Genomic DNA, 13,769 nt, shown 5'->3' on the forward strand with positions numbered 1-13,769 from the left:
TTTGCAGAGTCAGCATGAACAAATTTGTCACAAAGTCACAGTTTTTCCACTGAACTCTGCACCCTGTTCTTCTCTTCCGGTTTCTATTTGTTCCTCTTATTATGTTTTCAACCCTGTTTTGCAGTCCACCTCCAGCTTACAATTCTTTATTTTTCTTATTTCTTTATTCCCTAATCTGATCCCCTTTTCCTATACGTCTTCTCTCTTTGTACTTCTTCTTCTTCTACACCCACATTGTCGTCCTTGCTTCACTTAGACATCTTTATAGTACTCATCCACAAACTATGCTCCGAAACGGCAACAAAATACATTTGAGGCTGAACAAAATGTTTGAATGAGACCAAACTATTCTTCAGGGTCAAGATGTGAGAGAACAAAATATACAAAGAACGAACGGCGTTCTTGACCTTTTGCCGGCCAAACATACTTGAGTGGAATTGAAGAAGGAAGGCTTTAAAAAAACTGAAAAAGTGAATCTGCAAGCAATCTAGATCAAAAGGGTCAAACGTGGGGAAATGGGAAGGTGAGCAAAACATGCTTAGGATGCAAAGTAGGGAAGGAGAAAGCTGTGAGAGGTGCTTCAATACACTTTACAACAAATAAAACATATTGTGTGAGAACACCTTTAAAGACAAGTTTGCCCTAAATTCTGTTTCTAGCATCAAACATAGGAGAGAAGAAGAAGGGGTATGGAAGGCAGAAGAAAATACCACTTCCTCTACCTTTATGTTAAAGTGTGTGTGTGTGTGTGTGTGTGTGTGTGTGTGTGTGTGTGTGTGTGTGTGTGTGTGTGTGTGTGTGTGTGTGTGTGTGTGTGTGTGTGTGTGTGTGTGTGTGTGTGTGTGTGTGTGTGTGTGTGTGTGTGTGTGTGTGTGTGTGTGTGTGTGTGTGTGTGTGATTGCAGGAGTAAATAGGCCATGTTCTTGGGCCCTGTTTGGAGTGATGGGGCAGAGAAACATGTGTCCTATAGAGGAACACACAGAAATGGTCTCTGCATGCTTACACCAAAAACATATAAATATTTAGACCCCACTCTCACAAACAAGCTTTCTGCAATGAATGGAAATGGAATAGGATGCAATGTTTCTCTCTCCAGGGTCAAACACTAAGAGCAACACTGTCGTGCTCTCAGGGCCTCTTTCTCTCTAATTTTTCTTATTTTATTTCCCAGTCCCGACTCACTCAATGTATACTCTCCCTTTCTTCTTCTCTCCCCCCTCCCCTATTTCCCTCTCTGGTTCCATCATTCCTCCCTGTTGCTGTGTTTTAATCCTCGTGTGTGCCAACAGAGACTGCAGACATCTTGGCCCCATGTCTATGCTGTGAGTGTGCGTGTGTGTATGAGTATGTGTATCCCAGGGAGACCATGCCAGCACTCAAAACAAAGGCTCTCTGTTAACTTAGTTTGTTTTTACAAATGACTCAAACCAAACAACACTTAACCCTGCGCCCTGCATTCTACCCCCTTCTCGTGCGGATTAAAAAGAAGTTCAAACATTAAAAACGTAATCCTTGCACCTGTATGTGTGTCTTTGTGTGTGTGTGTGTGTGTGTGTGTGTGTGTGTGTGTGTGTGTGTGTGTGTGTGTGTGTGTGTGTGTGTGTGTGTGTGTGTGTGTGTGTGTGTGTGTGTGTGTGTGTGTGTGTGTGTGTTTCAGTGTCAGAACTGAAATCTCCATCTGTATCTCCATGTAATGTATTTCTTTAATGTTGATTTGAGTTATTGTATATTTAATTAAAGTGGACCTATCATGCTGTATTTGAATATATTGTCGGGCCTATATAAAACATGTCTGTGAAGTTTTTTTTTCAAAATACCAAACAGATCATGCATTTTAGCCATGCCTCATTTCGCTCTATTTGCTTTATTCCAGCCCTGTTTTTGCAAGGGCTGATTCTGTGGCAAATGAGTTGCAGCTGACCACGCCCCCCTACAAAAGAGGGGGCGAGGCACGAGCGTCATGTTACCATGCTGTTACCATGCCACGCAACCTCTCATTCCCCTGATAGGTGGAGAGTTGCCCATATAGGCCGAGCTCCCCGTTTCTGACGTCAGAACAATTTCAAATCTGCATCAGTCTGTATCAGATCCGTTGCAGCCCCGTTTTTAGAGATCTGGGTATGGAGGAAAAGAGAGAGGGTTGTGTGTTCTGACACTTAGTGAGTTCCCTGACACACCGGGGACACATATTCATGTATAAAAGATGTACAAAGGTGCATTTTGCATGATATGTCCCAGTTTGTGTTTGAATACCAAATAAGATTACATAACATTTATGAAATATGTGACCTATGTGTTGAGGCATGTGCAGTGTTGCATACTACAGTGACATGTCTGTTTGTGTATGTGTACTGTAAGTGCTTTTAGTGGAGGTACTTAGTGTTTGCATGTATTTGCTTAAGTGACTAACAATTCACGTTCCCTTAATGTTTAAATAGTGTGCTTGTGTGTTTGCCTGTTTGTGTTTGTGAGGAGAGCTAAACTACTGTAATGTATTTTATTTAAGCAGAACATCTTTTTGGGGATCGACTACATGCTTCATATATTTAATTCTGGGAGTGTCACATGATTGCCTTAATACATTAATGTCTAAATTAAATGTAGGATTTAGGATTCCGAGTTAGCCAAGGGATCCTGGTGTGTGAGGTGCTCCGCGGTTAAGGATTGTAGCATGCACATATTCAACAGTTAGTGTACTGGAGAGGCTATTACTATATTGGTTGCACAAAAATTGGCATAAATTAAAGGTGTTAGTAGCAATACAGCAGATTAGGTTGATCTGTTATTTTACCTAAAAAAAGAATATGATAGCTCTTTGAATAAAAGACTATTCCTTTAATTTTTCGATTGAGGTTAAATTATTTTAGTGTTAACTAGCTAGGAGTCTTTAGTCTGCTATGCTTTAAACATATTAAAATATGTTGAAAAGAGAGCAGTGTTGATGTTTTTTGCACACTGTATGAAAGAATTTTAAACATCACGTCATTTAAGAATGTATTCACTATGTAGTGGAACACAATGTTATAAAAATGTAAAACTTACAACATGAAATTCCTAGCTTGCAATCCTAAACAAAGGGAAAAGCTTAATTGGTAATGATCACACATCCTTTCAGACATTAAAGCAGAGTGCATCCTCAATAGTGTCCACTTTTCAACTATTAAAAACAACTCTCATCTCCACAAAAATGCTCCAATTTCACTGCTTTCCTGGTAAGTTGCCATTTGATTATGTTCCATTACCAAGGGGAAGTCAACAAATATCTAGTTTCACCTTTTTAAAATGTTACAAGTTGCACAGAAAAGTGTGTCAAATGGCTTGCTCAAGCTGAAACTGATTTATTTGATTCCACGGCATGTGCATAATTAGAAATTACATTGTTTGGCTACAGCAGAATATTCCGTAAAGATAATTTAGACACACACACACGCACCCACAAAAGCAGATAAATAGCATGTCCCTGTATGGAGCATGCACAGTGCATTACCCCAGTTCTGGTATTGAACGAGGCCCATTAGCAGTGTTAATCTATAGCTCTAATCATGATCATGAAATAGAGCACTGCTCCCATTCTGGCAACATCAGCCACGCTATAAACTATTAAGCATTTTTCTAATATAAACCACCAGACAAAACTAAGGTCATCCCGAACCTGTTCCACTTCTATTTAGGCTTAATTTATTCAACCTGTAAAGCAATACAAAAAATGTGTAACAGGGTGGAAAGAAGGGAGAAACTCATTTTACAAGTGAGACAAAACTCCCGGAAGGCAGTGGAAAGGACTAACAATATCAGTTACAACACTGAAAACTCAACAAGGTCGGGCCTTCACAAGCAACAGAATTAATACATTGAAGATGAATAAAAAAGCCAATATATTTGCTATAAATAAAACACACTGAAGGATTATACTGTATAACTACATATTAAAAGTCCACTAAAACTGCGTGAGAAGAGACATAAATGAATAATAACTTGAAATGATAATCAAAAATGAAGTCCAACAAAAAACAATACTTGCTCCAGGGCGCCTCAATAGCGTTTTAACAGGGAGAAGAGACACACAGATGCATAACAACATCTCATAATATATTTTGTATTTCAGAGCACGGGTACACAGCGGCAGAAGGGATGCAAAATACAATACGACAGTTCTGTGTAATTACAGCTAAGTGGCATCGAAATGGTTATATAGTGATAAATACACAAATAATGAATGATTACTAGATGAATAAAGAAACAAATGAGAGCTGAAAGAGAGCTTTGAGCCAATCTTCAGCGCAATGATATGATAATTGAGGTCTTCTGGGACACATGATGCATTTAGTCACCATGATCAACAATGGGTTTCTTTGTTGGACTCAGCTAACTGTCAACCTACATACATATATGCATACAAATATACCAAAGTTCTTTGTATATGCAATACATAACCATAAGCACATGCATAACACACTTAAAACACACACATACACACAAAAGCCACATACTGTTTCTAATTTCTGCATCTATTCAAGATACATTCCCTATTATACTCTTATACTGAACACTGCGTATAATGTTGGATCGAATTATATTACTGAACAATAGGTAACAGGAATCAATTCACAATATTAATTGTCAGAGGTAGTAATCATTTCCGCCCTCTCATTCATTAAAAAACACACTCAGTGTTTCATGTCTCAAGCAGTAATATCTAATTAGAGATTAATACAGATCAGCTCTTTTAATTAGCCATTCCGCCCACACAATTGCTGATAAAGCCTATGATCTTGCCTGTATGCTGTCTCTGTGTGTGTGTGTGTGTGTGTGTGTGTGTGTGTGTGTGTGTGTGTGTGTGTGTGTGCCGTGTGGTGTGTGTGTGTGTGTGTGTGCGCCGTGTGTGTGTGTGTGTGTGTGTGTGTGTGTGTGTGTGTGTGTGTGTGTGTGTGTGTGTGTTAGTTCCTCAGCTTTCTGTACAGTGAATTGGTGCATACGTGTACATGGTAACACTTGTAAAATATGTGCTTTTAGCATCTTAATCTGAGCATGAAGGCCCCTCTTTGTTTACAGTATCCCATTGATGACGGCAGGAGTGTGCTTGTGTGTAAGTTGATTTAAATGTGAAAGAGTGTGTGTTTGCATCTCTGAATCCCTATAGACTTCTTTGTGAGAGCCATATCATAATCTGGTTTCTAAAATATAACTTTCAGTGTTTAATCTGACGTTACTTTGATGAGTTTTTCCTTCAGGCAAGAAAAAAAAAAGACAACAAAACTTTTGGATACATGCCAAAGCTCAGGGAAATAAGCAGCGGTTTAGAATCACCTCAATCTCCACATCTCAAACACCTCCATGCTGATGGATAACAACAGGCCATGGATATAACCTCTATACCTTGAGACTAGAATGGCTAGCACTTCCCAAAAATCATCAGTTTTTCACCAGCATGCTGAAATGTGCTCCAGCAGTATGAACACATCCATCTTCTTAGCTTGAAGTTGTAATGTGGAAACAACATGGACTTGAAATATGTCTTGTATTCTATGTTCAGTCATTAAAAACAAATCAACATTTTCTAATTAAGGAAACTTGAGGTCCGTTCATTTGAGATCTAGTTTTTCAGATTGTTCACAGTTACTGTATGCAACTCAAATGGCCTTTCTACCCTATCTACCTAAGTCAAACAGCATGTACAACCAAGTCATGGAACCAACATAGCCTGATATGCTATCTACAATTCATGCCAGTGTCGGGTGGAAAATAAGACAGTTGCAGGCTAGAAAAGGAAGTCTGCTTTGTCTACTTCTGTCTGAAGTCATGGAGCATTGTTTCCCCAAATTACTATGATTTCAATTGCAACGTACCATATTGAAATGTTAGTAAACTTTATCTGCCTTTGGAGAATGGAAGGTGGGGCTTAGCATCTTAGCATCTCCTGTACCATAGAGATTAGCATCAAAGTTTTAAAAATATCTTCACTTTTAATTGTCTAAAGCTCTTAATTAGAGTGCTTAAAGCTGTTGTGTCATCAGTTTTATTTCCCTTAATGCCACATCTGGTTCGTTCATTGATGCTGATGCTGTCCATAAGTCAAAGCTAGACGTGGCTAACGGCTAGCTAAGTGGTGCTCATTGAGCTGGGGTCCTGCTATAATAGTTTCATGCAATGGGAAGTCATTAATCAGCCGAGAGGGGAAAAGGCAGTGAGGAGTAACAGGGAAGCAGGAACTTCTGTCACTCCAACACAAGGTTGGAGAAAGAAATGGATGGAGAGACTGATAGGTTAAGGTGACCAGATTTTCAAAATTAAAACCAGGGACATTTTGATTTTTGCGGTCAAAATATCACTAACATATCCAATTGTCTTCACTGTTAAAGAAAACAGGGATACAATTCTGGTTCAATTTAATTTGAACATTTTAACTGTTGGATACAAACGGAAGGACAATAGCTCATATATGAGACTTCCAAGGTCTTTTATTTTGAAACTATACATCAGATTGTCCAGATTCTCTCGGAGTGATTACGATGGGGTCTCCTGCTATCACCCTGGAGTGAAATAAGTCTTTGATAATTTGACAGTTTTTTATTTATTCTTGTATAAAAACAGAAGGACGATAGCCCATATATGAGATTTCAAAAGTATTTTATTTTGAAACTCTACATCAGATTGTCCTGATTTTCTCTGATTGACTAGATGGGGTCTCCTGCTATCACCCTGAAGTGAAATAAGTATTTGATTGACTTCGAATGACTCTTTGATTATGGACAGTTTCCATTAAATAATAATCAAAATATAGATGGACAATAGATCTAATTTGAGATTTTAAACAGCATACATTTTAAATTGTGCTTCAGAAAGTAATGTTATTTTTAGCAGTGTTGTGAGATGGTGTCAACATCAATTGAAATGAGTCACCCAGTGGAAATGTCCGATATGTATCTTGTATAAAAACATGTCTTGTATAAAAAAATATAAGGATACATAACTGTATCCTTACATTTTACATTCACTCAGTTATAATGTGGTTATACGTAGTTTGTTTTACATTATTATTGATCACATTATATTGGACATATTTCTTAATTTAAGCTCCAGTATATATGGCATGTTTTTTAGTTATATTTGTTATAGAGAGGCGAAGTCCCTCCCTTTCCGGGAGCCTCCATGGGACCCCGGAAGCGTAAAATTATACATTGAAGTCAATGGAGAGAGAAAGGTTATCTTTTGATCCCGTTTGAATTGTGCCACGAATGACACATATGATGTTTGTCAATTTAAAAGAATATTTTGCAAGTCAAAAAAATTAAAATGTGTCGTAAAACTGTGAAGTTACACATTTTTTTGTGTGAAACCGCTGAGTGAACTACAGGTCTCTTGGTCTCGCACAATACGCGTCACCATCACAAAGATGGCCGTCACGTTAGCAAATGTCACCTGTTTCTTTCAGAATGAGAATAAAAGTATAAAACGAGGTGACTACAAGTCTGGACACGTTGAGAGCTGTACACGAAAGGGGAGTTATTCGGTTCTGTAAGAGCAGCGGGACCGGCTTTACAAGATGTTGGTGAGTAATATGAGTGCAATGTGTAACGTTAATGTCAGCTAGCTAACATTAGCTAACAAGGTACACTAACGTGTTTTGTTTCAGTAACTAGTGTTCTCCTTTAGAACTTCGTGGTCGTGGTCGTGGTCGTGTTCACAAGAACAAGGTATACTCCCGTGTTTTGTTTTAGTTGCTCTTCAGATTGAAACGGCCAGTTTTATATCGACTATACTGTATGTGTGATCTCCTTTTACATCTCGTTGTGTCATTTGAGTTTATTTGCTGTGTGTAGATTCAAGGGTTTTGGTTATCTTGTCAATTTGTTTGGTTATCCAGGCACAGCTGTGCGTGACTCCCTCGGGTACACTGGTATGTGTTTTCCTAATGTAGAGAGCATTGATTAATTAATAAACTACACACTGAGTCTAGATCCTGACCAAATCCTTTTTTATTGTTGATCAAATGTTTTTCAAAAATGTATTCATACACATTTAGAAAAATACAATGTACAATCACAACCAGTACAACACACATTACAAAAAATACAGAAAAAACAAACAATAACAACAATCAGACAAAACTATGGAAAAATAACCCCTCCCACCCCCAGATCCGGACCATCCTTGTATTATTGCTCATTCAATCTATTATAGCATGCTAACAAACATGGTACTTTCTTTATTTGTACAGATCTGCATGGGAGGCGATGGCGCGAAGCAGAGCGCTGTCTGTGATTGTGCACGGGGGATGTACAAATGCAGCCACGCTGCAGCATTGGCAATATGTGCCATGTGGCAGATCAGCTCCACAGATGTTGAGTGCCAGTGGAGGAAGCCTGGCACTTCCAAAGTAGTCCAGCCGGTGTCTCAACTTTACCAACAGTGAGAGGAGACATACAACCCACTGGCCAGAGACATCGCCACTCAGGATGTAGACTGGTTCAGGTCTGCACTGAGGGGCGCACAGTGTGGCATGGCATGGCTTTTGTCACCTGAGCCAGAGCCGCGGCCTCAACATCAGGCCATTGTCACCGTGCCGGAGCTGGTGAAGGGGGTCGGGGGCTTGAGGCAATTCTTGCCTCAATGCGACTGAGCAGAGACCAGCAAGCTGCCATCCAGACAGCCACCGGAGGACAGCGGACAAAGTGGCAGTTACACAGGCGGGGCAGGTTGACAGCCAGCAAGTTTGGTTCTGTGCTGCGGTCGGGACTTTCATCCACTCCATGCGCGTCCCTCATGAAGAGGGTGCTCGGGGGGTACAACTTGGACGGAGTCATGGCTGTCAACTGGGGGGTTTTAAACGAGGCCGAAGGGGTGAAGGCTTTTGTGCAGGCCTCTCAGGAGACAGTGTTCGAGTCTGGTCTCTTTGTGAGTGAGTCGGTGTTTTGGGAGCATCCCCCGATGGACTTGTGCAGCCATCTGCCCTGCTGGAGGTGAAGTGTCCACCATCATTATATAGGATATATATATATATATATATTTGTATACATATCTGTAAATTGTATAATTTTATTTGATTTAAAAGTATTTTTGATCTCTGTCTATAAACACAAACTGAGTAAGATTGACAATAAAGTTGACTTTGAAAAATATATATATTCTTTATGAAAATAGTTGACTGTTGGAGAAATGAATCGTTGGACTGAACTACAACTACGCCTTTAAATCTCTACGGACTGTTTTTCAGTGGGATGGCAAGTTCCTATCTTTAAACATTTATTAGTTTTTTCTCAGAACAGATTTGATTTTCTGAAGTTAATTTAACTTAACCATGTAAGGTCATTATTAAAAAGGTACAATCAATTTGTTTAGGGTTGAATAAAATAATGATAAACATTTCATTTGGATAATTTACTGACAGAATAAGAAACTCAATAATGCTCTACTCACCTGTTCCTTTTTATAAAGTGAAACAGTTGAAACGATAGATTTTAGTAAACTTAAAAACAACCTTCTCCAAAAGCTATCAAGGAATATACCGAATACTTATTTTAGAACTTTATTACATATTTTTATATAAATAGTTTGAGTGATCCATAATTGACAGAAGCTTGTGTTTACACTGACCTGTCACTCATATATTAATGTCTTTGTAACTTCAGTAAACCACTACCTCACTCATTTCTTTCATCACGGTTCAGTAAACTAAGTGACACATGAACCAGTTTAATAATTATAATAACGTAGGATTGCAACTCTTTGAAACTGTAGGTGGCTCTTAAAAGAGCCGTTGTGTTTAGGTGTGCTGGTCTCAGGTCAGTTTAAGCCCTCTCTCCGCGGATGCGGCGGGCCAGCTGGATGTCCTCGGGCATGATGTTGACCCTCTTTGCTTGGTTCATCTTACTGGGGGGCAGCTACATGGATGTCGGTGCAGTCCACAATCATTGTGCAGTTGAAGGCAGAATGAATGTATTATTGACTCCGAATGAAGCACAACTTCATGTCATACAACACATTGACTTTATTTGTAATTGTGTAAAAAAATAAAGCATTGATTAGCAAGCAGGACCTGCAGGAACAGAGCACGGTGATGGATGGAGCTGGGAAGAGAGAAGAATAAAGAAAACAGATCAACTTTATTATCGGATATTAAAAATTCAATTTCAAAACAAGTTGCCGCTCCTACAGTTTCTAGTATGTAATGATGATTTCACTTGACCTATGCACAATATCACACTCAATACATGTGTGTCTCTGGGGGGTGCATTGTGCCTTTGATGTATATAAATAATATACCATAACCAAATACTATTACGTACAGTGGAAATCAGGTTGCCAGAGCAGGTCAGTCCAGTGTGCATGTTCCTCAGGGTCTCAGCAGTTACAGGTGAGGTAAAGAAAATAAAAGAGAAAAAGGTCAGTAACAACACTTTAAAGTAACAACACTTTGAATAATTATCTCTTTTAATAATGTTCTATCAGTAATCACTCAACTACTGTCTTTCCAACAAACAGATTGACTCACCATCATCACAATGAAACACGTCCAGAAGAATGGACCACAGATGGAAATTAGCTATTAGCTATAATCTGGCATATTGCATCTCTTCTCTTTGCTGAGATTAATGTTTGTGTATGCATGGTCCTTCTATAAATAAATACATGTCATGCAAAGCTGCCTGCCTGCCTTCCTTCCTTCGACTCTCCCTGAACTGCCTGATCTTTTAATGTTCAATGTTAACCATTTGAGCAGATAGCATTAAGTAGAAAAGATCGCAGATGCTAATCTGCCGTTAGCCTACCTCCCGCCCCCTTAGCACCTGGCGATAGGCTCCTCTTCAAATGTTTCAGAAAATACTTAACATCATGACTACTCTTACTGTTTAACATTTGGGTTCACTTCATGTTAAGGCTAATACAAATGACAAGGCTAAGTAATGTGATGCTCGCTACTAGCTATGTAGCTAGCTTGACTGTGTTCCATGCACAACATGTGTATTACCTGAGATCTCTGATCCAGCGACTCCTGGTCCTTTCATCAGACGGGAAGCGATAGAACGAGCTATGATCTATAAGTATGATCACTTATGTGATTACAACCTGGTACAAAGCACACAGGCATCTTGTAAAAGTGAATTTATTTTTAGCAATCTCTTATTTATTGGAGGGAATAAATCAGTTATGAGATCTTCTTCTTCGCTTTAATTACGAGTCGCAACCACTTGGAGCATTATCGCCTGTGACATCACTTACGCGAGCCAGAATGGGATTTGTAGTCTTTGTAGTCGCGTATTTTTCATAGTCTTATATTTCAACAGTTTTACGACAAAATGTGACTTTTTTGACATGGAACTTATTGTTTAAGATTGACAAACATCATATGTGTAGTTCGTGGCACAATTCAAACGGGATCAAAAGATACGTGTTCTCTCTCCATTGAATTCAATGTTAATTTTTCGCTTCCGGGGTCCCATGGGCCGGAAGTAGATGGGCGTGACTTCGCCTCTCTATTGACCGAGTAAACGCTTTTATTTTGAAGGCAGTTTTTACAGGCCTCTACCGTAATGCATAGGATATTCGCGCACCGCAATACAACGTGCGGGCTGGCTTGACTGTTTTCCGAAGTGGGGGCTGGCTTGACCGCAGTCTGTTTACCCAGTGTTTCCTGACATGAAACGTTTTATTTCACCTTGCTATGTGTTTTTAATGTAATTAAAAAATGGGGAAATTTCCGGGGATAGTTTCAACCGGGGACAGGCCAATACAAACGGAGAAAGTCCCCGGAAAACGGGGACGTCTGGTCAGCCGGTGAACAGGAAAGAAAAGTGGAACAGACCTTATCCATATGTATGCTTATAAGCTTTCCATTCAGCCATGGCTAACGCTGTTGCAGCTGACTTTTCCTGACACCAACCCATACGCCAATATACTGTATTCTAATTTTGGCAACAAACATGCTGGATCTTGTATGAAGTATTTTCAAACTGTGCGTGTTGTCTGGACTGCATTTGTAAATAGTGCATCCACATAACATTATACAAATGGGAAGAAGAAAATATATACATGTTTTGCCATCAGCCTGCATCTGTACTCAAATGGTACATTAGTGTTTCTCTTCAAGTCTTTCATACTTTTACATAATTTTTTTTTTTTGTGACCAACTTTTTATTGCTATTTTTTATTGTTGCCCTCACAAGAGGGACTTATACTGTATACACAGATACAAATTATATAGACAATAATACAAAAAGAAAAAGAAAATAATATAGGGAATCCCTTTCCCATGCCAATAGAATATCTTAGGCCCTCAGAGAGGGCCTAGAGGGCCCTGACGGCTCGCCACTGGTTCTTTCAATTGTACATTGGTGCTTTCATCAATCCAGTTTTTCAAGGCTTGAAGCGTGAAGGAATAATAATAGAGCTCGAGATTGGGAACATTAAGGCCTCCACTGTTTTTATCATATTGTAGAACTTTGTATCTGATTCTTGGGTATTGGTTTTTCCAAATATATTTTGAAATACTATTCTGAAGTTTGTCTAATAAAGGTAACATACTAGCTAAGAAATTAAGAAATTGACTCTAGAATATTCATCTTTATGATTGAAATTCGTCCTGCTAAAGAAATTGTTATATTAATCCACTTTTTTAGGTCATCTTTAATAGTTCTTTGCTACTATTGTGTCTAATGAGGCATATATATTAGGGCTGTCAAACGATTAAAATGTTTAATCAGATTAATCACAGCTTAAAAATTAATTAATCATGATTAATCACCATTATCACCACTATGTCCAAAATATGCCATTTCTTTATGTATATTGTTGTGGGAATGGAAAGATAAATGAAAGAAGGCGGATATATCCATTTAACATACAGTATCTATGTTTATTATAACATTTTTCTGCGTGTCAAAATGAAAGACAGCCCACACACCTATCAATCATCAAACCATGGGGTCTTAATTCATTACGTGTTGATTTCTATCAACGGGGGAGTACTTCAGGAAAGTCGACAGAGGGGGGGGGCTAGTGGAGTACTTCGTGACCACAGAGTGTGAACGTTGTGATCAGCTGTTTTAAGCGCAGTTCTCCAGTGAAGGGGGGGGGAGGAGTCTCCCTCCGCAGCCGGTTGGCGTAGTTTTGGCACAATTCCGTTGTATAGACCGACGTTAACAGCAGCCCTGTCTGTGCACACGGAGACGGACTCTGTCGTCCGGTGATCGAACCGCCTTCTGGAAAAGCTTCACAAATACGTCGCTACGCAAATGCGCTTTGTGACACAAGTGACGGTACGCATTTCAGATTACGCATATAACCTGCGTACCAGTTATGTGCACCCCTGTACTACAGCAAAAGTATTCTCCGTCGGGACTTCCTGCAACAACACCACGCCGTTATCTTGATTCTGATTGGCCAGAAGACATTATCAAAGATGTTCTATTGAGAAGACGATCACTACGTGACAAAAGTTTTTTCAAAACCGTTTCTGGTCTTCAGTATTTCCAGACAAGTGGCTACTGAAATCAATCTCACTAACTGATGTCTGTGCAATTTACTCCACGCGAGTTGGCAGACTTACTTTAACATCATTTTTCATGGTGGGGCTAAGCCATTTCTTGGTATGGATGTATCCTACCCCAGCCATACCCTGGCGCTGTCACTGGTGGGATATATGGGGCGGGCCATTCTGCACATGCGTTAAATGCGTTAAATATTTTAACGCAATTAATTCAAAAAATTAATTACCGCCATTAACGCGATAATTTTGACATCATTAATATATATATATCGATTCCCAAATA

The 13,769-nt window shown here is 39.3% G+C and overlaps 1 protein-coding gene and 1 long non-coding RNA gene across 2 annotated transcripts in view; both read right to left on the bottom strand.

The window, feature by feature from the left end:
- LOC117452222 (transmembrane protein 132C) overlaps positions 1–13,769 on the bottom strand; it is a 279,729-nt gene that overhangs the window by 132,877 nt on the left and 133,083 nt on the right. The gene's annotated exons all lie outside the window — the stretch shown is intronic.
- Positions 9,969–11,108, bottom strand: LOC139434484 (uncharacterized). Its single transcript, XR_011643832.1, has 2 exons — positions 10,287–11,108; positions 9,969–10,067 (listed from the first exon to the last, which is right to left on the bottom strand). It is a non-coding gene; the product is annotated as an uncharacterized lncRNA (long non-coding RNA).

This window comes from Pseudochaenichthys georgianus, chromosome 9 (genome assembly GCF_902827115.2).
Source record: "Pseudochaenichthys georgianus chromosome 9, fPseGeo1.2, whole genome shotgun sequence".
Classification (NCBI taxonomy): domain Eukaryota; kingdom Metazoa; phylum Chordata; class Actinopteri; order Perciformes; family Channichthyidae; genus Pseudochaenichthys; species Pseudochaenichthys georgianus.